Source organism: Rousettus aegyptiacus, unplaced genomic scaffold (genome assembly GCF_014176215.1).
Source record: "Rousettus aegyptiacus isolate mRouAeg1 unplaced genomic scaffold, mRouAeg1.p scaffold_m13_p_3, whole genome shotgun sequence".
Lineage (NCBI taxonomy): Eukaryota > Metazoa > Chordata > Mammalia > Chiroptera > Pteropodidae > Rousettus > Rousettus aegyptiacus.
This window is the reverse complement of record NW_023416306.1, coordinates 133,120,827-133,147,108: the sequence shown is the minus strand read 5'-3', so window position 1 is coordinate 133,147,108 and position 26,282 is coordinate 133,120,827. Positions and strand designations below refer to the sequence as shown.

The 26,282-nt window shown below is 46.0% G+C and overlaps 1 protein-coding gene and 1 pseudogene across 1 annotated transcript in view; one reads left to right on the top strand and one right to left on the bottom strand.

The window, feature by feature from the left end:
* The window catches only part of MEGF11 (multiple EGF like domains 11), a 315,816-nt gene that overhangs the window by 207,921 nt on the left and 81,613 nt on the right, over nucleotides 1-26,282 (top strand). The gene's annotated exons all lie outside the window — the stretch shown is intronic.
* Nucleotides 19,180-19,298, bottom strand: LOC118601358 (annotated as a pseudogene).

Sequence of the window (26,282 nt, the reverse complement as noted above, 5' to 3'; positions counted from 1 at the left end):
TTCCGAAGCCATACCCACCAGTTTCAAATCCTGGCTTAGCCTCTTGAACACCGTGTGACCTTGGGCAAGTTACTCACCTCTATGAGCTAAGTTTCCACATCTGCAAAATGGGATAATACCACCAGCCTACAGCATTCTTAAAATGACTCCATGACATAATGCATGTTAAAGGCTTAGCACAGAGCCCAGCACATAGTAGATGCCAGTCCTCATGATCATTTCTGTGAGGCAGATCTTGCCATTCCTGTGTCACAAACAAGGCAACTGGGATTTGTGGAGCCACCTGATCAGCTGTGCGATTCTAGGAAAGTCACTTCTTTCCAAGCCTTGGTGTTCTCCCCATGATATTCCAGTGATAACAGCCCCACCTCCTGGGTTTGCCTTAGGGTTGGGTGGGAACCTGTGTGGGAAGGCCAGGATCCTCAGAGGATTAGTGCAGGTTCAGAATTCTGGAGACAGTGGGTCTGCTCTCATGGTGGGGATTTGATCTGGGCAGCCATGCTCTCCAAAGGACCTGAGCTCTAAATGGGAGCCTGGGGCTCCAGGGGTACAGGCAGTGCTGGGTCAGCGGGATTCAGAGTCTTGCTCCCAACTCTTCTCACAGTCCCTCAAGAATAATCGAGGCCCACCCCAAGCCTATACTTCTTCCCCTGTGTCTACCTCCTTGCTTTTGCTGGTGGCCTCCATCCCCTCCGTCCCAACCCTTTCCTGCCCCGGTCCCAGCCTCCCCCATCCTCAGCCTGTGAAGGGCAGCCTGTATGCCTCCCCAAAGGCCTCCAGGCTGAACCCTCCACCTGCCCATCCCACCATCCCCAGCCTTGCTCTTGGCTGCTAGCCTAGCCTCACGTCTTTCTCGGGAGGCCATGCCCCCAGCTGGTTTTAATCCTCTGTGATTGGCACTTTCTGACAGTGCAGTGTAAGGACATTTGGTCTGAGCAACTGGCTCTTAGCCGCTATTATTTGCCCGCTGTGATGGAGTCTGTAACCCAGCCCATTGATTCAGCCTCTTTTCTTCTTCTGCACATGCTCTCGGGCATTAGGACCCCACTTGGATTTCTGTGAATTCTGCAGCAAGCAAAGACAGAGGAACCTTTTTGCAACTGGGGCTGTGAGTGTTTGGGAAGCTTCTCCATTCACAAAGGCCAGCTAGGAGGGATTCATAAAATGCCTCACAGATTCAAACAAATGCCTTGTGTTCCCCTGCATGGTGCCTTGGCTGGCTTCCGCACACCTGACCACCCATTAATCTGCCTTTTAACTGCGTCTGCATGTGGCCAAGGCACATGGTTACATCCTCCTGGCCCAGCTGGGCCTCCTACAAACTGGGTCACCCTGCAGGGCCAGGTCTAGTGGCTCTCAGGGATACAGGATACAGTTCTACTTCCAGGGAGGCTCCAGCCCCAGGCCCTAAACTGATGGGCTGTTTACCGTAACCTGGAACTCGAAGCAAGAAGCAGCTGCACCTGGAGTCTTTCTGAGGATGATGAAAGAATAGGATCTCTATCTGGGCATTTCTCTGAGCCCAGGGGCCCTAGACATTTAAACAGAAATTCTTAATCTGGAGTTTGTGGACCTGGGCACCAGATTCCTTGAAATATATAGTCATACCTAGGAGATATTGCGGGTTGAGTTTCGGCCCACCTCAATAAAGTAGTGCAGTAACATGAGACAAAATCTTTTTGCTTGTAGAGGGTCTTGCCTTCAATTTGTATAAAACGCAACATCTATGACATGCAATAAGTGAAGCACAATAAAACAAGCTATGTTTGTATATGCAAAATTGTATGTGTGTGTGTGTTTGTGTGTGTGCGTGCGCGCGTGTGCATTTTGATAGGGACAGTCTGCAGTTTTCACCAGATTCTTAAAAGGGTCTGAGACATAACAATGTAGTCAAAACACAGCTACGTTAAATCATCAGTCGTTATTACCATCAGCACTTGATAGGAGCTTAGAAGTCACTCCAGCCAAGCCTTTCACTTCACAGGTGAAACAAGTGGGCTGGAGGCCAAGCCCAGGGAACCGCTGGGAGGGCAGAGGCACAGAGCTAGTTCAGAAATGGTGGGGCCTGGACAGAGGTGAGTGTGCAAAGCGAGGGTGCCAAGGAATTTGGGGGAAGTAAGCTCAGCAGAATTTGGCGACCGATTAGTTCCAGAGAATAGGGATAAGAAAGGTATCTAGAATACTTTCCAGTGGATTTGGGAGTCAGGGGCTATATCGGTGGTACTGAGAAGAGGAGGAGGACATTTTGAAAACTGGATTGTCCTTTTATTTATTTATTTTAATCTTGTCCCCACCATGAGCAAGGACAATCTGGAATTATCAGTACAGGTATACCTTGTAGATATTGTAGGTACAGTTCCAAGCCACCATAATAAAACAAATATCGCAATAAGACAAGTCACATGAATTTTGATTTCTTAGCACATATAAAAGTTATGTTTACACTGTATTGTAGTCTATTAAGTGTGCAATAGCATTGTCTAACAAAACAATGTACGTATGTTAATTAAAAATACTTCATTGCTACAAAATGCTAACCAACAGTTGAGCCTGTTGGAAAAATGGCATTCTAGACTTGCTCCATGCAAGGTTGCCACAAACCTTCCATTTGTTTAAGAAAAAAAAAAAAAAAAAAGGCAATATCTGTGAAATGCAATAAAGCTAAGTGCAATAAAACAAGGTGTGCCTGTGCTAGAAAATAGGCCCCGGGCCCAGGACAAACAGGAAATTGGGCTGCACACCCTTCTCTTCCCTTTAAGTGAGTTTCCACATTGCACTGGCTCACGGAGGGAAGGTTTGTGAGAGTGGTAAGGGATGGGTGACTTGCTTATAGTTCGTTTCTGGGAGAATGGGGTCCTTAAGTCTGGACAGACAGGGAGTGGGGATCAGGGGTCTGTCATCAAAAGAAGGGCCACAGTCCAGCTCATCCTGAGAGAGGTGGGGGAGTTGCCCATCTTCATGGAACCAGCTCTGCCAGAGCCCACACCCAGAACAGGGCAGAGCTTCTTCATCTCAGCCCCAGCATTTTCTGTCTTTGAGACTGTTTGCTTCTAGACTTTGAGAGAGCACAGGACCCACCCATGTCACACATAGCCCCATGCCAGGGCACAAGACCTGATAAGTGAAGTGCAGGTTGGGTCCAGCCCCCACTGGCCTCCTTCACTGGCAATAAACATTCTGCATTATCTTACATGGTAGCTCAACAGGGTGCATGTGATAGAATAGCCAGTGGATCTAAGGCCCCTTCACCTTCTGCCACACCCAGGTCCTACACTACCTGGCAGTTTCTGCAGGAAAGGTCCCTGAGATCAGCTAGCTATAGCTCAAGGTGGCACTCAGTTCTGGTTGCAGGAGTCTTTATATCTTACCTGCTACTTGTCCCTGATCCTGAACCTTGAGGGACTCTCCAGACCCACCTGCCTGCCTGGTTAGCCCTGGACTCATTTGCTTCATGCCCTTAATCCCCAGCTGACAAAAGAGCCCTCCCAACCAGTCTCACCCAGTGCCAGCCCTTTCCTGGACCTCCCCTCCCCTCACTCCAGCCTCAAGGAGCCCTCTGACTCTGGAGAGACATTTTTCTCTCTTGCCGGAAGACTCTTTGAAATTTGCAAACTCTTGCAAATGGACGAAATAGTAAACAGATTGCAGAAAGGCGCTCCTCACCAGCGCCTGTGCTCTCTTCTCCCCTCCTCCTCCCAAGTTTCCGCACCAGCTCACCTGGGTCTTGGTTCTGCACTTGGCCAAGCTAGCTTGGAAAGGCAGGGGTGCCTAGGAAGTTCCTCTGATACCCAGAATCTCCTGGAGGAAACCATTCAGGCCCCGGGAGCTGGCTGCTGAGATGTAGCCTCTTTGAGGCATAGCCTCTTTTCTTCTCAGGGATTCTCAAGCAAGAAGGAGCCTGCAGACCACTCTGACCAGTTCTCCTCACAGATTTTGCCTTGAGGACCACATTATGGATTTTTTTTTTTTTTCTTGATTAAGTTCCCAAAGAAGTTGTGAGGTTAAGGACAGAATCCTTTTAAAAAAATTTTTATTTCCCCAAGTGTCTAAAACATCGTAAAGACTCATAACTATGAACAATGTTGAAGCTGGATCTGAGTTCATCTTGTCCAACCCCTTCATCTCACTGATGAGGAAACTGAGGCTCAGAAGGGCATCTGACTCTCTTGAGGCTTCCTGATCTGAGCTCATCCTGCAACTACACCTTTGTTGATTGACTAATAGACTGATTGGTTGAGTGATGACAAGGTTGGGGAACAAGAGCTGCAGGGGAGGCAGTGATGGGGTGACCCCAAGAGTTTTCCCTGTAGGACCCTATACCAATTCTCTGAGGGAAGCTGGGAATTTCTCAGCACAACAGCTTCTGATTGCATTTGAATTCTTAAAGGTGCCTCAGGGGTGAGATGATAGGGACCAGCCAGCATGAAGCCCCACCATTTCTTCCAATCTGATGTCCCACTTTCCCCAGACATTTCCCTGGGGAGAAAGAAGGCTCTAATTAGTGAAATGAAAAGACATGTTTCAGATCCCAGGCATTAACCAGTAATTTTTTATTCCAAGTGACAGAAACCCAACCTGACGTGGCATAAGCAGAAAAGGGGATATATTGCCTCTTGTGACTAGAAAGACAGAGGTGGTTGTTGCTTCGGGCACAGCGGCATCATGGGGCTCAGATGATGTCAGTAATCTGTCTCCACCTTGGCTCTGTTTTCCTTTGTGTTGGCTTCATTCTCAAGTGTTCTCTTCCCGAGGAATTCCCAAGTTTTGAGATGGACACCAGCAGCTCCAGGTTCACAGTTTCTCAGCCTAATATCTCCAATGAAGGGAGAGCACCTTTTCACCCAATTGTTCCAGCAAAAGACCCAGAATTGAGTCTCACTGGCCTGGTTTGGTCACATGCCCATCCCAGAACCAGTCATCATAACCAGGAAATAGAATGTTCTGTTTGGCCAAGCCTCAGTCATGTGCCCTCCTTCTGGGGCCAGGGGTGGAATCAGCCCCATCCATTCTACACAGTCTGAACCCAAGGAAGGGGTCACTAGTGCTTTTGTGCTGTCAAAACAGATGCCCACTGTTTCTCCCCTCCCAACTCCACCTGGATTTGCTTATGGCCTCGTTTGTGGTGGAGGATAAAGAATTGGAGGGGAGGAAGAGCAGTGTAAATGGCTCAAAAGCATAGGTCCAGAAGAAGGTAGGCTTTTGGGGAGATAAAAGTTTCTCAATAACTCATACCTTGGCTCTCAATCTCCGGGAAGGATAATAACTGATGTATGTAAAGTTGTTCACATGCATTGTATCTTTATTGATTCTCACAAGAATGTTCAGGTAGGGTGAGAAAACTGAATCGAAGCTCAGAGAGTAAAATAACATGACCAAAGTCACACAGCAAGTCAGTGTTAGCGTGAGTATTCAAACCTAGGTCTCCATCCCGAGCTCTCAGCATTGCCCTATTCTTGAAACTGGGCCAGGCCATCTGAGGAGCTGAGCTAGTGAAGGCTGTGGGGCAGAGGGGGCCTGCCATTCCCTGTCTACTCTGAGAGCTGTCCAGGGCACTGAATAGGGGCCTATGCTGCCCCAGAGAGAGGGAGGGTAAAACTGGCTTAAAACCAGTGCAGACTGCAGAAGGGGGGCAGCTTCTTGCAAATGAAATATTCATGGTGGTTATTGAATCAAATTTTATTGGAATAAAAATATACTTGCTGAATACATTTATTTCCCTTGGTTCCTTTCAACCCTCTTCCTTCCCTGAGTGATTTGATTAGGATGCCAGGGAAGTTTTTTTTTTTTTTTTCCCTCAAGTAAATTAGACTTAGGTCAGCAGAATAAGCTTGTCATGTCAGGATTGGTGCTTGGCAAGGGAGGTGTCTGCTAGGGGTGGGGTTCTATAAGTGGCCTCTGGGACTACTGTGGGTATAGGCAAGGGAGGCAAGGGGTCAGGGACCCTTTGCAGGGCATGCTCCTGGTTCTCACAGGCCCTGTCCACCAAAACTATCCACACAGTCACAAACAGCCATGCTTTCCCCCCTTCCTCAGCCTCCTCTCTTCCCCTCTATAACTATGAGGGGCCAAGGCCAACATTTGGAACCAGAGTCCTCCAGGTCCAGGGTTGTGGTGATGGATCTCACTGTTAGGCTGACACTCCAATTCCATCTTAGGAGGACCCCCGTTAGGGGGATGCAGAGGCATCCCTGACTCTCCGCCTTTTCTGCGAAATAGCTATCTTTTTAATGTTCCTCCTCAACTTACCTCTCTCAGTTTCTTCTCTCCATATCCGCAGATCTCTATTCCTCTCTATTGTAGTTCTCAGCCTCTCTCTAGAGCCTCTGTCTCTCCAGATATTTCTGTTGATCTCAGCATCTCTTTGGCTTTGTGTGTCTGCCTAACTCTATAAAGGTCTCTTTGTCTCTCTAACCTTACCTTCAGAACCGATCCATAACCACACACACGAGTCTCACACTCTGAAACATTCACATCCACAGTTTCACAAATATATATATACACATGTCTACACACACACACAAGCACTTACTCTCACATATTCTCGTAGTTTCACACTCACAGCCTCTAACACTGTCATGCATGGTCTCAGGCTGCTGGCCGATTCAGCAGATAACCAGGGTCCTCTGTCTCCACTCCCTGCCTCTAGGTGGGCATCAGGGATTCACTCAGTGCTCTGTACCTACTCCACCTAAACCATAGGGTGGTTCTGAGGCTGACCCAGCACTAGGCCACTTGTAGGTCACCCTCTTATTCCACAGGGTCAGAGATGAGAGCCAAGAGGATGTTACCTGCCCTGCAGGGGCACAGTTAGAGGAGGTGGAAGGCCCCTCCCAACTGGGCAGTGCCTCCTGGCTGGTCCACGTCCTGCTCAATCATTAGAATTAGATGGAGCAGCAGATTCTGAGCTGTGTTGGGAGCTCTATGTGACCAAGACTAGACAGTTGAGCAACCAAGGGAGACAGACATTCCTGTGAGCAGAGCCTGTTTTTCCTCCCTGTCTGTCCCTGACCATTGCTCTGTGACCCATCCAGCCTAGTTTTATAAGCAACCCTGCTCTCTGAGGCCTGGGGGACTCTACTCAGGTCTGAACACCCTGCTGGTTGGGCATTGCACTTGAGTGACGCTCCTTGGAGCCACTTCTGCCTTATCCCTGGTCCCATCTCTCTGTTCCCACATCATACACACCCTGGCACTCCTGGTGCCCTTCCTCTCATCTTCACTGGCTCAACTGTTTCTTGTTTCAACCCCAGCAGGCTCCTCCTCAGAGAAGTGTTAAAGTAAGGCTCTTTTCTTCTGAGAAACCCAAGTATTGTGTCCAAGGGCCTCTCTCATCTCTCTTTCTTCCCAGGCTTTAGGTCTAGTCACCCTTGCGTCAGGCTCCAGGGCTTACTGCACTCTACAGGCTGGCTGACTGTCAGATTCTGCCCCACCCCCTACTCCACCCCCCCACCCCCCGCCCCACATACCCATCACTCTTTTTGGGATATGTCTCTGCATGGACTTGACTGGCAGACCTCAGAAGATAGAGAATCCAGCCTAGAGTCATTCTGTGCCTGGGGCAAAGACAGCAGCAAAAATGCCCTTGGGCTTCAGTCCCCCAAAACCTCCTAGCAGATGGAGCCTATGGGTACTGAGAAGAAAAGTGTGACCCTCAGGCACCAGGGAGCAAGCAAGTACCTCCTGGGAGAAGGCACTCTGAGAAGCAAAGAAAGGATGGGTCTAGCCAGCAGAGTCAGGACCCAGGCCGGTAAGAGCAAGAAGAAACAGGGAACATAGTGGCTAGACAGACCTGGCCCTATTCCAGCTTCTTCAGTTTGAACTAGCTTTATGACTTTGAGTAAGTTACCTAGTATCAGTTTCTCCTTCTGGAAAATGGCTACAGTAATACTCATTTAGATGCCAAAGTAGGAAACATGTTTGTACACAGAAGGAGCTCAGTTAATGGCAGTTGCTATTGTCATCAGCAGCAGCAGCAGCATCCTGAGGACCTATGCGTGCCAACAATTACCCAAGGTGGCACTGAGGCCTCTCATTAATCTGACCATTTCTTCCAGGCCTGACATGCACTGTCTGTCAGCTCATGACAGCTCCATTGCAGTAATAAAGGGCCTGGCTTGTGAAGCCTCTCCCTCCTCTATCCCCCTGCTGCTTATGATAATTTAATTGATCGTGCTCACACTGACAGTGCTTCTCCAGCAACTCTTCTTGGCTTAACTCAGGAAAGAAAAAACAATAATAAAAATAACCCCTGTCTAACATCCTTGTAATTAGGAGGGATTGGGCTCAACTCTGAGTCAGGTGACAATAAGTGAACCAGCGGGAACTGTATAGTCTCCCCTGGCGGGGGTTTCAGAGGAGGAGAGAAATCAGCCTGGACCTCAGCTAAGCCACCTTGGGAAAATGTCCTGTCTCCAAAGGCATCCCTTTCCCCATTCACAGTGAGCAGATAATTAAACCAGAGTAATGAAGACTCATTTATTGCTAATTCTTGCAATGCTGACAAATTTACATTCCTGTGCAAAGGAAAGAAACAATTAAAAATTTAAAAATAAATAAACCCTTAAATACTTGTACAGCACTTCCTATGTGCTAGATGTTTCTAAGCCCTTTACAAATAATAACTCATTTAACTTGTCATTTTGAAGGTGATATTTGGCTGTCAGCTTGGATTTGTAGCTGGAAGCTCGTAAAAAAAAAAAAAAAAGACAGTTTGGATCAGAGACAATTTGTCAATGTTGCAGGTTGTCAAGGGCGTTGCTAAGAGGAGTCACTGTGTTTAAATTTTGTTTAACTCCTCGTTTCCAGAAAAAAAAAATGGATAAATAGAAAGGAGATTCTTTTTTTAAAAGAATAGAATGACAAATTGTTTTTTTATTGGAAAATTCAGGGTTGTGTTAATGATTGCTCTCAGGTAAAATTCTTTGAACCATGTAAATGGGACAGCCTTTTGCTCTCTGGTGGCAGGATAGGAATATTGTAGGAAAAGTACTCAAGAGGAGAATATTTTTCAGACCTGGAGTAATGGGTGGGATGGGGGAGGTAGCAACAAAAATTCAACTGATCCTAATTGATCATAGAAAGAAAAAAATGGGTGAGAGGAGCTGATAAGTTGAAACAAAATTGGCTATATGCCAATGATTACTGAAGCTGAGAAAAGGTGGTTTTTTAAAATTAGTTAAATAGAAAAGATAATTCTGTAAATAAGGAGCAAATTTGTTGCCCTATCTCATTCTATGATTCGAGGCCTAGAAATGTCAAAGGTTCTATCTCCTGTTATGAAGACAATGATCTGCCCAGCCATCCCAAGTGGGTGGGCTCTGACAAATCTGCAGAGGCTCCACCTTCCCACTGCCCACCTAATCCCCTCAGCAGTATAGGGAAAGACAGGATGACTGGATGAACAGAGTTTCAGGGCCAGGGGGAAAAGGGGCCCTCTCACCATCCTCCCAGGATGTGGCCCAGTGGCCATCTTTGCAGTCCCCAGGATTTCTAGCATGACACCTAGCTAGAGCCATTCATGTAACTTTTCTGCTGCAGATTTGCTTTCCTAGATTTAGCAAGCATTTCCTGAGTCCTTACTCTGTTCAAGGTACTACATTGGGAGCTTTCTATGTGTGTTCTCATTCCATTTTCTGAAGTAGACCCCTTACCCCATAGTTGAAGACACCAATTCCTACCTCCATGACATTATCATTTTTATGACTCTCTACCAAATTGTGAGCTTCTTGACCAAGATACTGTTTTATTTTTCATCTTTGTTTCCCTATCATTCTATCACAATGAAGATTGAATCATTGTTGAATGAAGATCAAATGAATGATTAATCATTGAACAAGAAGTTAGATGAATTGCCCAGGTTATATAACTAGTAAGTAGCAGAATCGCGATTCGCATCTAGCCCAGAGCTCCTTACAGCACCACAGCTGCCCAAATGATGCCCAACCTCAATTAATAAGAGCTTTGCAACTTCTAAGCTCATATCAGTTGGCTGATGACTATTGCTGAGGTGACTAATTGAAAAGGGTGCCGGCTGGTGGGAAGGAGGATTGTGTGTGTAGATCCCTGCTCATCCTTCCCTGGTCCCCAGGTAACTGTGTGCAGTGGTGTTCTGGAGCTGGCTTGCAGGAGCTGATTGTGTGCATTTTTGCTTATTCTATGTTGTTCATATTGGTAGCTTGCAATAGGCCATGGTAGGAGTCTTTACACCATGGAAATTGGCAAACACTACAAATCAGGATATGTTTTTTTCCTCTGAAGACCTGATGTTAAGCATTTATAAGCACTCCACTGAATAGGTTACAGCTGGTAACAGAAAGCTCCTAGAGTGAAATGCAAACATGAGGTACACAACTGCATGTGGTTGTTTTTTCTGGGGAGGGCTGTTAGTCCTCATAGTTAATTTCTGCCACTACACATGCTGTGATGCTGATGGGAAGTCTATGAAGATGAAAGAAAAGACCTCTCAGTTGCTTTAATTCTCTCATGTCCTATACAGTTTGGTGTCTCCATGTTGAGGAATGGGGCAGGGGGCTCCCCTGGGCACTTATTGAGTGATGGGTAACCCCAGTACTTTTATTTTGTTCATTTATTTTGTTCTTTAGATTCCACATAGAAATGAAAGCATGGTATTTGTCTTTCTCTGTCTGACTTATTTCACTTGGCATAATACATTCTAGGTCCACCCATGACTTTGCAAATGGTAAGATTTCATTTTTTATAGCTGAGTAATATTCCATTGTATATATGTACCACAACTTCTTTATCCAATCATCTATTGATGGGCACTTAGGTTGCTTCCATATCTTGGCTATTGTAAATAGTGCTGCAGTGTACGTAAGAGTGCATATATCTTTTCAAATTAGTGTTTTGGTATTCTTTGGACAAATACCCAGAAGTGCAATTGCTGGGTCATAAGGTAGTTTCTATTTTTAATTTTTTGAGGGACCTCCAAACTGTCTTCCATAGATGCTGTACCGATTTGCAATCCCACCAACAGTGCACTAGGGCTCCCTTTTCTCTCATCCTCACCAATACTTGTTTTTTGATTTATTGATGATAGACATTCTGACAGGTATGTGGTGATATCTCATTGTGGTTTTAATTTGTATTTCTCTGGTAATTAGTGACATTGAACATTTTTTCATGTCTATTGTCCATCTGTATATCCTCTTTGGAGAAATGCCTATTCAGGTTCTCTGCCCATTTCTTAATTGGATTGTTTGTTTTTTGATGTTGAGTTATTTGAGTTCCTTATAAATTTTGGGTATTAACCCCTGATCAGATGCATCATGGGTAAATATCTTCTATTTAGTAGGTTGTCGTTTCCTTTTGTTGATGACTTCCTTTGTAGTGCAAAACTTTTTAGTTTGATGTGGTGCCATTTGTTTATTTTTTCTTTTGTTTCCCTTGCCTGAGAAGATATATCATAAAACAATATTACTAAGAGCAATGCTAGGTACACTTTCTGCTCCATGTGTGTGGGAAAGGACATGGAGGCCAAAGACTTGAATTCCAGCCCCAGCTATGCAGTGACTCAGTGGGCCATCTTGGGAAAGACCCTGGTCCTCCATGGTCTTCAGTTTCTTTATCTATAAAATATCAGGGCAGGAGAGGAGGATCTCTAAGGTTCTTACTAGAAAAGAGACAGTGAGATGGAAGTTATTCTCTACTCATTGGCATAGCAGCAGAGTTCTAAACAAAGCCCAGACCCACTAAGTTGATCCTTTCTGCCAAGCCCTCTGTGCCACAGCAGGCCCTTTGTCAATCACCTTCCCTGCTTCCTTAGGGAAGCTATCAAGGGCTGGGATGACCTCCCCAGGGCTCCTAAGGAAAGCTCTACTGCCTGATGGCCTTGGTAGCTGCGGTTACTCGGGGTTGGGGGTGGGGCCGGTGCTTCTGGGACTAGTTTAGGGCACAGCAGAGATGACAGCCACATCTGCCCTATATGTGTTTTCCTCATTTGTTCCCAACAGGAAATCGATGATGTCAGAATCTGTGGGATAACTCTGCAGCCCCAATCAATAGACCCTGATTAATTCAGTCATGGCTATTGGGTAAATTTGCTGCATCATAATTAGAATTATTAATTAAAAATAGGAAATCAATTGATACAAATTAAGCAAAAGTGGAGCCAGTTGGGCCACTTTGACATTGCTTGGGCAGATGCTTGAGAACATTTCATGCTTGGCTCTAGCTTAGGAGTCCAGCATCACATGTGACACCCCAGACTCCCTTGGACTATGGGAGTCCAGCCCCCAGGCCTCACAGGTAACAAGCATGCAGAGACGGCTCTTAGGCATCTGAATGCCAGAACTGGAGGCCCCTCAGGAGCATCTCACCCAATGCTCTTATTTTTCAATGCTGAAAAAAAGAATTAGAGAACTTGGGAAGAAAAACTTCTTTGGTTTTGCTCATAATTTTGCATTCTCTATTCACATGTATACATTATTTTATCATGATGTATACATATGGTATATGATAGTATGTTCTTTTCTCACAACAGCACGGTATAATCACTCTTTCATTTGGCACATAATTATCATTTTGAATGGCTGCATAATCCATGGATATACCATAATTCACCTGATCATTTCCCTATAGCGGGCCATTTTAGCTGTATAATAATAATAATAATAATAGTAATAATAATAACTAAAACCATTGGGGGTCCATTCACACAGTTTTCACTGTCGGCTTTACATATATAGTTTTGTCTTATCCTCACCACAGTTCTGTGAAGCAAGTAATATCATCTTCATTTTATAGATGGCGAAATTGAGACTCAGAAGAGTTGAGGGACTTGTGCAAGTGACTTGCCCAAGGTCATATGGGGCTCGTTGTAGGAAGAGCTTCTAAGAAACTCAGGGTTCTTGAGCACAACGCTATTCTGCTTCCAGTTTCTTTTCATTCACATAAGTGGATAGCCGCATGCGGCTTCCCACATCTTGGTTTTTTCTTCTCAAAATATCATTTTAACAGACAAGAAAACTGAGGTCTGAAGTAATTTGGTTCAAGTCCCACAGCTAGGCAATAGCGTATCCAGGAAGGGAGCCAGGCATCCCCCCTCCCTGGTCAGGATTTTATCTATTCCCCACCCACTCCATGTCACCTTTCTCCTTGGCCCCCTCCCTCATTACTGCTCCCTCAGGGTCCTCTGAAATCTTATGGTAGCCAAATCTTGGTAGAGCAGTCCCTGAGAACATCTATCTTCAACTGACTGTGGCGGGTGATGGGGACAGAGCAGCTCCTGCTGCGTCTGGGCATTTCTGTACCAGCTTTGGGACAGTCGCCACTTGTGACTACTCCTTCCAGTTCCCTTTAAGCATACCCCACATCATGCTACAAAGAGAGCCGTGAGGGACCCCAGCACTCTAGTTGGGGAGTTCCCTCCCTCTACTTTCTGCCCACCCCCACTGCCACACCTAATGGCTCCCCACTTATCAGGAGTGGACCACTGACCATGCCCTCAAGAGTGATTTTCTCAATCTTTATTCCACCAAGACGCAGTGACATATGCTGTTCACATGGGCTGAGGCCAAGGGAAATTGACTGTGGGTTATGGGCAATTTCAGTGGCTCCCACCCTTCCTCTCCCATTTAAGAAAACATCTAGGAATGCAAGTGATACAGAGGGAAATTATCATGCACTTACATCCTCGACACTTTTGTTATTTAGTATGAAAAATAAATGATTCACCAGCATTGTACTACACTAGTAGCAAATCACTTGTGACAAACATCACAATCTATTACGTTATGTTGGTTTGTCATTCATAACACAGTAGTAAGAGATCCTAGTCTAAAATACATAGCTTGTTTTGCACTGGTACCAAAAATTATTTCCTAAAATGCCTATAGCTTTAGACATGTTTTTCAAGATTCCTTTTCCCTCTCTGTTTTGTTTAGAAGACTAAATATGACCCAGCATTTTCATGTGCTAGATTCTGCTCAGCAGCCCCAACCTTTGCTTTTGAAGTGACCATGCTCTGCCACTTTCTTTCTCTCTGACACTCTTCCTCCCAGGACAGAGTCACTGGGTCTTGGGGACGATAATCTTGAGTCACAGGTGTGAACCTGTCTGGCAGAACTTTCCAGCCCGAATCACATCTTCACTTCCTTCTCGGCCCCTTTCTTCCCACCTCCAAAGCCTGCAGTCCCCCAGCTCCTAGCAAGGGGTCCCCACAGACACCACCTCTTCTCAGAATAAGGTGCATGGCCTCCTTTGACTCCCAAAAAGTACCATTAAGGGACAGGTCTTCCCTACACTGGTAATTTATAGCACTTGTGTTCCATGAAAAAGTTAGTTTAAAGTGTTCTCTAACCAACTTAATTACCACGATCCTCCTTCTGAAGATTGTTCCAGCTAGTTGAATATTAATCTGCAATTCAAAGAGTCCCCAGGCACAGATTGTAAGATCTCATACACGCAAGTAATTAAGACCATAAGTAGACAGACTGCATAGAACCAGGAATTTTCTCCCAGAATGCAAGTGAAAAGCTCTTATGAACTTCGATGTACATTGCTGTCCTTCTCACGAGCCTCCCAACTCACCTGGTAGGCCAGGTTGGGATAGGATTTCAGGTTTTGCTACTTCATGGGTTCTAGAACAGGGGATGATGTGACAGAAGGAACACAGGACTAGGAGTCCAAAGACTTAGCTTACAGCTCCTGTAACTCTTTTACCTTGGCAAGACACTATCCCTCCCTGGGCAAAAGCATCCTCATCTATAAAAGAAGGGATTCAGACCAGACTGTAAGCTCTGTGGGGCAAGGATTGTGTGTACATGCACATGTGCGTGTTTCTGTTTGTGAATTTATTTACCTAAGGTTTTCCAAAGTATGGGCTTGGCTATTAGTTGGGACTAAACTTCGAAAAAGTTTTATGCTGCTAATGATATGTGTTAACTCTGCTATCAATATGAGGAGGTAGCCACGGCTGGCAGAAGTGTCTGGCGACTCACCTGTGCCGACCATTGAGCCTTTCTAAATTAGCTCACTAGGTGCTGGCAATGTGAACCCCTCTGCCTCAGGCAGGTCAATGATATGCAGCCACTGAATCAGAACCTGAATTAGCCTTACTGAAGAACATTGAGCCAAGAGAAGAATAGTAGATACAAGCATACTTTATTTTATTGTTCTTTGCTCTATTGTGCTTCACAAATGCTGCGTGTTTTACAAATCAAAGGCAAGACCCTCCACCAGCAAAAAGATAATGATTTGCTTTATTGCAATACTTACTTTATTCTGATACTCACTTCATCATGGTGGTCCGGGATTGAACCCACAATATCTCCGAGGTATGCCTGAAGTGGTGGATAGAAAAAATGTGATGAGGTACACTCCAGGGATGAGAAGAGTGACAGGCTTGTGTTTGCTCACAAGCCTGAATTAATAGGCTCTACTTCCTCTGTTTCCCAGGGAAATCATGAAGGTCCCTCTACCATTGTGTGTCTGCATGCATGGCTCCCCTTTCGTAGAGACTGGACAGGCTTCCAGTAGGCTCTCTCCCATCCCTGGAGCCCACCTCTCCATGCTTCCTACTCTGGCCTTTAGAAAGAGCTTTTATGTACAAGTTATTTAATGTCATTCAGATATCTTATTCTTAGGATATAGACTGGAACAAAAAGCAGAATGACAACAGCAATTAATTTTCCTGTCGAGGATGCTGGCAGCAGGAAGAGAGCCAGACCAGAGCCAGGGAGCTCAGCAGAACTCTTAATATATTGAATTCAGAGCTCAGAGTCTCTGAGCTCTCCATGGCCCACTATGTACAAGTCATTCCCATTTTGAGGCTTAGCCACATGTGAAGGAGAGAGGGGAAGGGAAGTCTGTTTACCTTCTGGATTTTGATGCTTGGCACTTTCAATCAGTGATGAAATGGAAATGAAAATTTTTGGCTTGGCCCATCATCTCCCTCAGAGCTCTAGGCCAGTACAGCTTTCTCTCTGTGGGTTCCGAGAACCCAGGGAGAAGTCTGGTGCTTGGGTGTGTAGACAGTTTGGCTGGCAGGGACCAAGTCCCATCATTAATTTTAGAGAGTGAAAGCTGACATCGTGCAGTTGAATGGTGGTGGAGCAGAGACTAGAAAACCCCAGTCTCATGACTTTTTAGCTCTGCACTTCCCCTCTGTCCCATATTATCTCCTTTTTTACCTCATAATGATAACAAAATGGGTATGTAGGCATGTGACTCCTCTCTTCATCCTTATTCCACTTACAAGGTCAAATCTTCTTGTCTCCATTCCATAGATAAATACTGAGGCTCGGAAAGGTTAAATAAACACTCTACAGTGCTATAGATTAGCAAGCTCTCTGTCACTCCAAGACTTTATTTTACTGTTATAACTATGCTGGTAGATAGATTTTATTTTATTTATTTATTTTCTACCAGAGAAAACTGAAAATTGAAGAAATGAAGTGATTTTCCCAAGGTCACAGTGCTAGTTGGTGGGTAAGTTGGATTTGAACCCGGCTGCTCTCCACGACTTGAACAGGTTAGTGGTAGAGCCAGGCCTAGAATGTGGGCCCTGATGCTCAGCCCTCCAACCCTTTATCTTGTCCCAGGAGGACCCCATTTCCCTACCCAGTGAGACTGTCTCTCAGCTCAGTGGGTATGAATGACACTACACCATCCTTTCTGCTTAGAGATATTTCACCACCCACCTCCACTTTGAAATTCTGTGGTGTCTGTAAATGTCACCAGGCACCATCTAAAAAGGTTTTCATTTACCCTTAGGGAAGCCAACTGGACAATTTTTCCTCAAAACTTTCCCAAGAGTTTTCTCAGCCTAGTCAGCTCCCTGCACTCACTGCCTTCTTTGCTTCCCACCCTGAGACAGAGTTATACTTCATACTGACTCGGGAAAGAATTATATTGCCAATTAATGATTATGTTGCACCTAAGTGTTTCGCAAGGATGTTTTCAAGCATTCTGTCACCTGGTGCGATTATCTCCACTTGACAGGTGAAGAATCAGAGGCTCACTGAGGTGAAGGGGTTTGCTCTGAGTCCTACAGCCTGTCAACGGCTGAGCTAGAACTCAAGTCCAAACTTCCGGGTTCCAGTTCTGTGCTTTTTAGCATAGGGTTGGGAAAGAAGCAAATACTGGCCAAAGGTGTGGGTGAGAGAAGTTTTAGAAGAGCGAATACCAGAAACTTTTATAAGAAGAGCTCTTCCTGTCACTTTGATCACCAGATTGTTCTGGAAGTTGAAGCATTACTTGTGTCTTAGAGTGACAAGAATGTAAGAAATTTTTGGTCTGATGTTCTGCTTTCCATGGTTCAGAAGTTAAACGGTGTGGAATTCAGTACCAGGGACAGCGCCCCTGGCATCATATAGCCCTGGCATTATAACACCTGAAAATTAGCAGGGTCCTCTGAGGTCGCAGAGTCCAAACTTCACCCTCGGTACAAACCACTTCCACAATATTTAGAGCCCATCTGACCTCTGCTTGAATGCCTCCTGAAGTTGGGGATCTTACAACTCCCAAATTCAGTCCTTTCCATTTATTTATAGTTTGCACTTGGAGATGATGCCTCCTATTGTAAATGGAAGAAGTCAGGGAGATCGTTACCACTGAGAGGAGGATTACCAATTTCTTTTTTAAAAATATTAAATATTTGTGACATATAGAAAAATAAAATAATATGAAAAATACTCACCACCCAGAAAAATTCTTAACATTCACTGCATCTGCTTCATATACTTTTTAAAGAAAGAAAATGTTATAAAAATATTTGAAGCCCTCTTTGTGCCTCTCCCTAATCTCATCCCCTCCCCCCCTTTCCCTCCTTCTCTCCCCAGGGGTCATTTATATCATTGTTAAGACCTTGCAATTCAGAAAGTTGTGTCAGAGCCAAAAGGCTTCCTGGAGACCTCCTTTTCCTATCCCTTCATTTAGCAAATGAGGAAACTAAGGCCTGGAGGGAATACTTAACTTAAGATCTCAGTGGTGGTCTTAAGCTCTTTCATGGCCATTATCTTCTCTTTAATTTCCTCCCAATCTTTGATGAGGGTGAGGCATGGATTAGTATATCCATTTTACAGGTCTTTGGGTTGTTCAACTGCCTTTTATAGTTCTCCATCTCAACTCAGAGATATGAAGTGCCCCTCTGTTGCATGCAGAAACATCAGAAAAAAAATCATATCTGGAAGAATTCCTTGGCTCACCTCATTTCTCATATGAGAAATTTGAGTCATGGTAAAGATAACTAAATAAAGTAAATTAATATGCCTAATGGCCATATTAGAATGGTGGAGCAGGACTCTGGGTGATGGAGTAGGGGAAATACCTTTGGCAAAGTGTGAGGCACACAAAGGCAGGATTTACTGAGGACCCAGGCATGAGGGGATGCCTGGAGGGACTGGGCAGTGGGAATGGTGAGTCTGCATGTGGAGGGCTTCGAATGCCAGGCTCCCATGCATCTGGAGTTGAGCCTTGAGTCACTGTGGACCAATGGAATGGCTCTCCATAGGGCAGTGACCTCATCAGACTGGTGATTTGGAAAGATCACTCTGGAAGTTAGGCAGAGATGGAGTGGGGGAAGAGGCTAGAAGTGGGGCATTGCTTTAGACACTTGTTACAACAAATTATAGCCATCCATGGATGCTTTCTCCTAGTACTATTGTTATTTTTGGCAGATAACAGACAACTCTCAATTCCTGATAGCTTATGCTGGGCCACTTTCTCCTCCCCACTCTCCATTCAGTCACTCCCAGGGATAGAAAATTTGTTTTCATGAGATCTGAGAAGAACATAGGAAATAAGAGAAATCACCATAACCTACTCTCACATGGCAGGGGAAAGGCAGGCAAAGGAGAGTGTTTGCACTATTCATTTCTGGCTTGCATCTATGGTTCACCTCAGGTGCCCTTGTAGAAGCAGCCCTGGGCCTGTGGAGGCCCGTTCTTGGCTCAGCATCACCCCTAGTTTATCATGTGACCTTGAACAAATCACTTTCCCCTTCTGGGCTTCTGATTCTTCACCAGCAAAAGGGAAGAATTGGACTTTCTAATTGCTAAGGTGTCTGCAGTTCTAATACTTTATAATTACATCATCCTCTTCACTCCCTGTGAGTCACCTATGGGATTTTTTTTTTTTTTAAGGCGAGGCAACCCTTGGTTGACCTCACAGATTGCAAGGACTTTGACAGCTTACAATCCCTTATTTTTTTATTTTTTACACCTACAGCACCTGGTCTTCTTAGGTGGTCTCCCATCCAAGTACTAACCAGGCCTGACCCTGCTTAGCTTCTGAGATCAGACGGGATTGGGCTTGTTCATGGTGGCATGGCCGTAGACCTATGGGATTCTTAACTATGAACCCTGCATATAGTCTATTCAGCCCTGGTCCTTTATAATCATAACTGCTACAATTCATTGTCCATCTGTCACATGCTTGACACTGTGCTAAGCACTGTATAATCACGTTTAATGACTACAACTAATATCCCAGTAGGTACTATTATTTTTATTTTATAGATAGGAGAAACTGAAGCACCAAAAGTTTTAGTAACTTGCCCAAGATCACCCTACAGAACCAGGACTTGAACCTAGGTCTTTTGGCCTCTGTGGCCATACTCTGACTTCCTACACCTTAATGCCTAATCTTAAGCTCAGGCCAAGACCACACAGTAGCGCCTTCCAAATTCTCCTTGGTCCACATCAAACCATGAGGGAAGAACTTGTCTGGGGCTCTCCTGGGCTTTGTGAGCAACCAGACTCCATGCCTACTTATACCTGGAGATCTCTGTTGAGGAGCCTTCCTCCTGTTTACCCATTTTAATAAGATTGTTCTCTCTCCTAAGCCTGAGTGATGACAGGTAGCAAGCTAGAACTAACTATAGTGTTAACTTTCCCTTGAAATTCTTTGTGAGCTTCCCAGCTGGAGACAGTTTGAGCCATGAGCTCATTAAGCAACAGAAGCCTGTCTCCCCACCGCCTGGATGCCAGCAAGAAAACCCTTAAATAGACCTGCTTTTTGCATTGAGTTGAAAAGAGCTGTGCTCACCCAATCCCAAACAACTTGCTTTCGGCCCCCTTTCCACTACCCCCTCGAAGGATTCAATTAGCTGCCAATTAAGCATCCAGATTTCTCCAGGCCCCTACCAGTCCCTGACCAGGAGAGGACCACAGAGCTCTCAGCCCAGGTTCAAAGGCATTTTGATTGTGCTCCTGAATTTATCTTGTTCCCTTCACTTGAGCCTGTTTCCTTTGAAAGTGAAATGCTTTAAAAGGAAAAGAAACCCCCACACATTGGGGAGGCCCACTGAGACCCCCTTTGTCTCAAACATCTAGTTCAGAGGGCCTCTTACACACCCTCCCACACACCTCTTAGTGACCACTCTTCCACACATCTCTTAGCACATCCAGGCCAGGTAGCCTTGCTGAGTCCTCCCACCCCAAACCCCTTGAGTCCCAGCCATTGAAGGAAAGAGGGAGGGGGAGAGAGAGAGTGTGAGAGAGAGAAAGGAAGGAAAGGAAAAGATGGAAAGAAAAGAAAGAAAGGGAGGGAGGGAGGGAGGGAGGGAGGAAGGAAGGAAGGAAGGAAGGACGGACGGACGGACAGAGAAAAAGGGAGTGAGAGTGGGGAGAGAGGCAGCAAAGATTGAAATGGAGACAGGTAGAGAGGGATGCAGAGGAAGCAGCTGCTGTTTCCTGTCCTCCCAGAGTAGGCTGAGCTGCTGTGTGTGGACCACCTTGGTCATACTTCAGGTTCCAGGGAATCTGATCCTTGGTAGTGATGGCATCCTCTGCTGGGCTCTGGGGTGCTGGGCAATGATGTCTGATGGAGTCCCAATCATTCCATCCTAGAGAATTGACCCTCTTTGTTTCTAAGCACCTCGTATTCCTTTCTCCTCCCTTATACCAACCAAACAGAGCTGCTATATACAGATGTACAGATTGCGCATTGAATAGAGCAGACGTAGAGAAACTGTTATGGGGGCACGTAGGTGGGTGTGGGGACTCCAGCGGTCCCGGAGGGGCCCCTCTTACACATCGTCCCCTGTACACGCTGCCTAGAGGCTGTTCCAAATCCTGATTCTTCCTCAATATGCCGTGAGGTCCCTTCTCTTGTGAGGTCTCTGAGACCAAATTCCTGCCCCCCTGCCAATTCTAACCCTGACAAGGTGAGCGAACCCAGAAACTTCCTAACTAGTCTCTTCTACCAGCAGTCCCCCGCATCCCTGTGATGACGTGTCTGCCTTCAGGCCTTGGCTTTGTGCTGTTTTCTCACACTTTCCGCACTCCTCGCCCTTATGCCTGAGTCCACTCTTCCTTCAGCACTAGCAAGTCCCGTCTTCTCCCTAAAGCCTTCCCAGCCCCAGGAGCCATGCCTCTTCTGTGCACCTCAAGTTCACAATGCCTTCTCCTCTCCTTGAGCATTGGCTCCTTGACTTTTAGTGTGATTTTTCTTTTGTCTTTTTCATGTGTCATTGTGTCCCCTCCAACCCCACCCCTCAGGACCTGAAGCAAGGAGCCATGTCTTCTTTTTATCCCTAGCCCCTCTGTCCATTTCTTATATAGAGTTTGTTGGTGAATTATACATTGAATCAGCAAACGCCGATATTGAGCACCAAATACATACCTGACAGCATGTTAGGCACTGTGTATACAGTGAGGAACAAATAGACTTAGGCCTTATAGCAGATGCATTTCCCAGACCTCGGTACACCGAAGGCTGCCTCCAAGAAACACTTCTGACTCTGCCATAGGCACAGTACACAGAGCAAACAGAAAGTGCCAGAGAATGAATGCCGATCCCAGCAGCCCTCAACCAGAGGCAGGACCAAGAGATGAATGAATATATGCCCTGGTCTCCTTGCCCTGAATTGAGAAAACAAGACAGTGTTCTTCCTTGGCACCCAGAGGCCTAGGTGGATTAAGTTCCAGTTGCCTTTTACCTCCCTTCCTTTACCTATGGAACCACCTCAGGGTCTGCTTCTGGGGAATTTTATACCAAGTCCCTCCCTGAAGAAGTTTATAGCTAGGTGATGATAATAATGACCTATTATTAATCCAGCTACTAATTCAGCTACCTAATAAGTTTACCCTTGTACATAGCATGCATGATGCCTTGATTTTGGCTTTGTTTATTCATTGATTTATCTCCACATTTTCTCGAATGGTTTGTTGAATAGTACTGAGCACTTCCTACTTGAGAGTCATTGAATAAGATACTTGTGCATTGTATCCTGAAGGCAACCCTCTAAGGCAGTGGTCCCCAACCTTTTTGGCACCAGGGATTGGTGCTCCTATGAGAATCTAGTGCCTGATGATCTGAAGTGGAGCTGAGGCGGTGATGCCAGTGCTGGGGAGCAGCTGCAAAAACAGATGAAGCTTCACTCCCTTGCCCACCGCTCACCTCCTGCTGTGTGGCCCAGTTCCTAAAAGGCCATGGACTGGTACCAGTCCACAGCCCAGGGGTTGGAGACTCCCACTCTAAGGACAGAAAGCCCCATTTTAGAGGTGAGATGAGGAAGCTAAGCTTCAGTGGGGGAAGTAGCATGCCCAAGGTCACACAAGTGGCAAGGGGCAGAGACGGATTTAAAGCAGATCTGTATTATTTCGGAGCTCTGGGGCCTGACTGATAAGCCTCCACTCAATACAAAGCAAAAAAAAAGCAGTAGGCACAATGAATTTAGAATGAGATAGGGAGCAGGAAGGTTCCTGAAAGCTTCTTTGAGGAGGGATTTAACCTTAGCCTTAATGGATAAGGGAGATTTCAGGAGATGGAGAAGCCCCTCCGCTGTGTGGGATCTGTGGGGCATTAAAGGGTGACTCCCACGTGGAGGACAAGAGTAACTCTATAGGAGGCGGAGCACCCCAGCAGAACGAGGGGTGTGAGGTCTTTGCCACTTCTGCTGAGTGAAGCTCATTAGATTCCCTGCAAAGTCCCAGGCTCCTAAGAGCTCAAGGGATGTTCCAGAGCATAAAATGTGTATGTCCTGCTTAATGAAGCTGCCTACTGCTGCCCACTGCAGGCCACACTTGTGGTCACCAGAAATCTTAAGGGTCATTAACTGTCTCATTTGTTCATGTGCTAGTCTTGTTCTTCACTGGGTAACTGACTGGGCGGTCAGCTTCCACTGGGGCCCTGGCCTTCCCCACACCCCAAGTATCCTCCTCATGGTTCTCAGCTGCACAGGGGGACCTACCAAGTCCTTCTCACCTCTCCAACATCTGGCAAATGCAACACCCACATTTAGGGATGGGCGAGAAAGGCTTCAGGTGTCACTGCTTGGCACCCAGGCACATAAATAACAGTAAGAGGAACTATATTTATCAAGGCCTCCACATCTTCTATAGAGGGGGCACATAATTTATGAGATCTCAGCTTGTGTACAACTATCAGCGCATTTTCTGAATCACCTGGATGCTGACGTGCACTGAGTTACCCCGATCTGATTCTCCTTCCCATTTATGCCTGTTCCCCAGCCGTCTCCTGCCTGGCACAAAGGGAGGGGAGGGCATCTCACTGACACCAGGTAGTGCTATGAGCAAATCTGAGCAGTGGAAGGGCTCTCACGCTCATGGCTCTCCTTCTTGCTCCTTCTAAGCTGGACATCCTGGCTTACCCCAGATACTGAAGGGCTGCAGAGAGGGACAACGTATACTCATCCAGGGTTGCAAGTCATACACACAGGGAAGTTCTGCTTTATTACTATCATCGAGTCATAATAGAATCCTTCTAGAGCTTTCCATTGCTCTTAAAATAAAATCCCAGTTCCCTGCCATGGCCACATGTGATCTGGCCCTATCTACCTCATTTAGAGCATTTTACCTCTCTCTTTGTTCTTATAATGTCCCAGCTGTCTGCCCCTCTTCAGTGCCTTGACTCTGCCAGCCTTTTCCTACCTCAAGATGTTCCCTTACACTCTTGCTTCTACTTGGAAGGCTCTTGCTTCCTGCTCTTCCCACAGCTGCTGCCTCCTCATCCTTTAGCTCTCAGCCTAAATGTCGCCATCTTGCAGAGGCCTTCCTGAGCCCCCAATTGAAAGGAAGCCCCTCTCATTGTTTTCTGTTATGCTCTTGTACCTCTACACCTTTACTGCAACTTATATATTTACTTGTTAATTTGTTCACTTGTTCATTAATCATTTATTGAGCATCTACTATATGCTGGACTCTGTTCTAGGCAATGAATAAAACAAAGCCCCTGCCCTCATGGGGCTGACATTCTAGTGGGAGTTCCAGACAATAAAGAAAAAGATAAAAATAAATATACAATACAGTGATTACATGACATCGGATAAATAGAATAAGTTCTAGAAAGAAAAATTAAAGCCAGGGGCTAGGGGAGAGAACTTAGAAAGGGTGGCCCAAGAAGGCTCTGAGGAGGTGCCATTTGAGCAGAAGCAAGAATAAATAAGACTTTTTTTTTTTTTTTTTTGCTTATTGTCTTGACACACTGCTGGATTCTTAGGCCCAGGAAGATATCATGGGTGCTTATTCTCCATTTGATCCCCAGTACCTGGCACATAATGGGCATTTGATAAAGTCTATGGGGCGAACGAACAAACAGACAGCTAAACAGCTAACCAGACCTCCTACTGCTGCAGCCCAAGTGTCTTTTCTTGACTTCATCCTTAGCAGATCCCAGGAGCAGTAGGTCCCTGTCCTTTGACAATAACTCTCAATAGACAGGAAGGCCATTTGTCACTTGCCCTCAGGCTTCCTCTCTCCAGAGAAATCAGAGGTCCTCTCTCAGCAATGATGGATAGAGTATCCTCTGCCTGGCAGGGCCAGTTAGGAGCTGCTCTTAAAGTCTCTTTCTGTGCAGGGATAAATGGACCATGACATGGATGACACAAATAGCAAGACATTGTTGAGAAAGGGACCCCAAATACCAAAGAGATATGGCTTCCAACTGATAGGTGGGCCCTGTCTAAAGTGACCCCACTGGGGAAGCAGTGCCATGGAGAATGGTGGGTGGGATCAAGGCCCAAAACCCTAGTCTCGAGTCCCCTACTAACTAGCCCAGCTGTATGAAATGAGGCAAACCTGCATTTGTTGTCTCCGCTGTGAAAATTCTGTTTATGCATATAATTCAATGGGTGCCTGCAAACAGAAATTCAGAGCACACACGTGTTCCAATATTCAACACTTTGCTTCCTCCTTTGGATGTGCTGCTCTCCGCATCCCTGAGTCTGCCTCTAACAGTTGCTCCGGATGGCTCAGAGAGCTCAGCGAGTCTGAGATGAAAGGAATCTTAAGGATCTATTGGTGCTACCCTCTTCATTTTACAGTGGGGAAACTGAGGTCCAAAGAGGGCATGTTACTTGCCTAAGGCCACACAGGTCAGCAGAGAGGCCTAGACTCCAGAAGGAGCTGCTGAGGCAGAGGGTTCCAGGTTCATCCTGCCCCTGGCCCACAGCCTTCTTCTAGCTGACTCCAAGCACAACTCTTCAGGTTGCCCTGGCCCAAATCACCTCCACTCGCTTTACCTCTTCCTGGTGCCAGTGAATGGCTAAATGAGCTGCAGGAGCAGCTTCGACACAACCCCCAGCTCCCTCTCTCCTCCTTTGCACCTGATGAGAAGGGCCCCAGTTCTGTCATGAACAGGGCAACAGAGAGCCAGGTCTTAGTTCATGGCCTTCTCTTTTACTGCTTCTCTTTCTGCTTTCTGAGTGTTTCCTGTGGGGGTTTGGCCGCAATGACATGAGACGACAGAGACCCTGAGCCCCACTTTGACTGCTTCACCATGAGCGTCCATCACAGTGCTGGCCCTGAGGTGACTGCCTAGGGAGTGATAGATGAAGAAGAAGAAATTAACTTTAAAGTGCAGAAAGAAATTCCTGTTAGACCTATGGAAGAACTTTCTGACTGTGAGAGGAATTAAACACAGACTTTTAAAGGCAGATAGGGTCTTAGAGATTGAGTCTTAACCGCCATACACATACTTTTAGCTACTTAATCCTTTATCCTTATGTGAGGACCCAGCAGAAAATTCAGCAGCTCTGGAGCTGTGGAAGTGGGGGAGAGGGGTGGGTCAAGAGCCCCTGTCATGGCCCCAATCCCTACCCAAGGCAGAGGATCTCTTTGGTTTCCATGAGTCACCTTAACACCCATTCATTTGAGCTAATCCTATCTGTTTGCCTAGGGGGGATGCCTGGAAGGGTGGTACCTTGCCCAAGGCCCATGATAGCCAGAGAGAGGCTCTTTTCACCAGACCAGACTTCACTGCTTGAAGAAAGTTGGAGGGAAGTGGAATGATAAGGAACTGGTAGACAAGGTCACGTAATGAGTTCACTCCTCACAGGAAACAGATTTGGACCCCATGAC